At 44.6% G+C, this 3,305-nt stretch overlaps 1 pseudogene; it reads left to right on the forward strand.

Annotated features, from left to right (window-relative positions):
- Positions 1 to 976: 976 nt before the first annotated feature.
- Positions 977 to 2,852, forward strand: LOC114045804 (annotated as a pseudogene).
- Positions 2,853 to 3,305: the final 453 nt, after the last annotated feature.

Below are 3,305 nucleotides of genomic sequence, written 5' to 3' on the forward strand. Positions count from 1 at the left end.
AATCCTCTTTCCAATATTAAAAAAAATCATAGGATACTAAGTATCCTATGATATATTTTATCTAATATAGTTAACTCTAGGGAATATGCTTTTTAATATAATATATAACTAACCCTAAATATCTTTATAGCAATAGCATTAATTTTATATATGTATATTATATATATATACAATATTTAAATCCAATATACAACCAACCCTGTATTTATCTATAAGATATATAACACAATTCACAATAAAGTTTCTATTTTGCCTTTGACCATATAGCTGGTTTTTAGCAAGAAATTAATTGTGATAGTCTTTGGAGGCATACTCTGATTAGTTTACAGCAGTTCCAAGAGAACAAATGGAATTCTCCCTTTGGTTTCTGTTCTCAGTGGTAGAAGAGTAATCATAGATATGGTGAAGTGACCACAGAGGTCTTCCTGAAACTATTATTTTAATTTATGTGCTCTGTGAATATTATTTTTTTCAGGCCATGAGAGACATGAAAGGATTTAGAAGGTCAGGAAAATCATGGAATAACATGTATAGAGGATAAAATTTTCTTTAAACTTTTAATTTGTGCAATTCCAACATAAATCATCCTTGGTTTTATCAAGAATTGGAGAGAAATAGTTACTTTTGTGAACAATTTCTGTACCCTGGGACTGAAGTTGGACTACTCAAAGGGCATTGGGGTACATTTATTTTTTATGGGTGTGGGAAACAAGTGACCAAAGTCCATCTTGTGACTCCAAGTCCAATGCACTTTTCAGAAGTTTGGTAGCTTGGTAGTTTGCAATCATGCACTCAGTTTGCAATCATGCACTCAGTTTGCAATCATGGATACTTGCTAGCCTACTCTGCAGGAAGTTTCCAACCTTGCATGTAACAATACCTTAGTAATAATACAATACAGTCTCTGTAAAAGAGTCTTCTTTAAACCGCGCACCGGGAGGCGGCGGTGGCAGCGGGGCCTGGAGCTGGATCCAAGATGGCAGCGGCTGCGGCGTCTGGGGGCTCTGGGCCAGCGGGCGGCGTGGCGGCCGCGGGGCCCGGTGGAGCCGTGACAGTGTTCCCTGGCGCTCGGCTCTTCGCCGTCGAGGACGCGAACGACGAGATCCAGAGACGTGCGGAGCAGCAGGCGTTGCGCCTAGAGGTCTGCACTGGACAGAACGCCTCCCACATCGCCCTCTACAGCCATGAAGATATTTGTGTGTTTAAGTGCTCCGTGTCCAGAGAAACAGAATGCAGCCCAGTGGGAAAGCAGTCCTTCATCATCACCCTGGGGTATAACAGCGTTCTCATACAGTTTGCAACGCCCAGTGATTTCTATTCATTCTATAATATTCTGAAAACCTGTCGAGGTCACAACTTAGAGCGCTCCGTCTTCAGTGAGAAGACAGAAGAATCCTCCGCTGTGCAGTACTTCCAGTTCTATGGCTACCTGTCACAGCAGAAAACATGATGCAAGATTATCTACGGACAAGCACTTACCAGAGGGCAATCCTGCAGAACCATAATGATTTCAAGGACAAGATTGTCCTAGATGTGGGCTGTGGCTCGGGGATCCTATCTTTTTTTGCTGCTCAAGCAGGAGCAAGAAAAGTCTATGCCATGGAAGCAAGCACCATGGCTCTGCATGCTGAAGTTTTAGTAAAGAGTAACAACCTTACAGACCGAATTGTGGTCATTCCTGGAAAAGTGGAGGAAATCTTACTTCCCGAGCAGGTGGACATAATTATTTCAGAGCCAATGGGCTACATGCTTTTCAATGAACGTATGTTGCAGAGCTACCTCCATGCCAAGAAGTACTTAAAGCCTAATGGAAATATGTTTCTAACCATCGGGGACGTTCATCTTGCACCATTCACAGATGAACAGCTCTACATGGAACAGTTTATCAAGGCCAATTTCTGGTATCATTCATCTTTTCATGGAGTTGACTTGTCAGCACTTAAAGGAGCAGCAGTAGATGAGTATTTCAGACAGCCCGTCCTGGGCACATTTGATATCAGGATTTTAATGGCTAAGTCAGTATGTATGTATATGTATACACATATATGCACACATATTTATAAGGAGTATATTATATATATATATACAATATTTAAATCCAATATACAACCAATGTGACCATTTGGCTTCAAAGAAGCCAAAGAAGACGATTTGCACAGGATAGAAATCCCATTCAAGTTCCACATGCTGCACTCAGGGCTTGTCCACGGCTTGGCTTTCTGGTTTGATGTAGCCTTCATTGGTTCAATAATGACAGTGTGGCTGTCCACAGCACCCACGGAACCTCTGACTCACTGGTACCAAGTTCGGTGTTTGTTTCAGTCCCCGCTCTTTGAGGAGGCCGGGAACAAGCTCTCAGGGACATGTCTGCTCATCGCAAATAAGAGACAGAGCTATGACATCAGTATTGTTGCCCAGGTGGATCAGACGGGTTCCAAATCCAGTGACCTCCTCGACCTGAAAAACTCCTTCTTTAGATAAACAGGTACGACTCCGTCTCCTCCACCTGGCTCTCGCTACACATCTCTGTATGAGAACATGTGGAACACAGGTGGCGCCGACTATCTGAGCAGCGGGATGACTGTGGCTGGGATGCCAACGACCTACAACCTGAGCAGTCTCATCACTAAGTGGAGCCAGTGTCAGCCACAACAACCTTATCCGTTTAGCCAACGCTGGGATTGTCAATCACACTCACTCCGGGATGGGCTCCATTATGAGCACAGGGCTCCTCCAGTGGCCAGAGCGGATGTGGCTCCAGTGCTCAACTACCCTGTCACCAGTTTAGCCAGTTCACCACGGGGGGCCCTTCTATCTCCATGACCACCAACATAATGCATTATGGGAGTTAAAAGTCCAACCTAGATCTGAACGCACCTGGAAAAACCAAATGAAGATTTCTCCTTCCTCCCACCTTGGTGGACTGTGCCTTCTCCCTAACCCCTGCTCTAATAGGGCAGTTTTTGCCCTTGTACCATAGAAACAAACACCCAGTCAGCTCCTTTAACATGGGGACTTGTACCCTTTTTTTTATGAAATGTTGACACTTCTGCATCTTGGCCCGGCTGTGGCCCTGAGTGAGCAGGCCAGCAAGCAAGCCTTGCTGTATTTTCCAAATTTACAAGAGATTATGTGCTGGGAGTCATTGCTTCCCCCATCCCCTCCACTCTTGGTTTGGCATCTTCCATTTCAGCTGTGTGTGAGGAGTTAGACTCAGGGGCATAGACCTGTGGCCTGTGGGGTGCTGTGCTGAATGCTGAGTGTTGGGGGGGAGGCATAGCCCCAAAATTCTCATCACCTTTGCC

The sequence above is a fragment of the Vombatus ursinus genome, unplaced genomic scaffold, assembly GCF_900497805.2.
Source record: "Vombatus ursinus unplaced genomic scaffold, bare-nosed wombat genome assembly UNPS02014779.1, whole genome shotgun sequence".
Lineage (NCBI taxonomy): Eukaryota > Metazoa > Chordata > Mammalia > Diprotodontia > Vombatidae > Vombatus > Vombatus ursinus.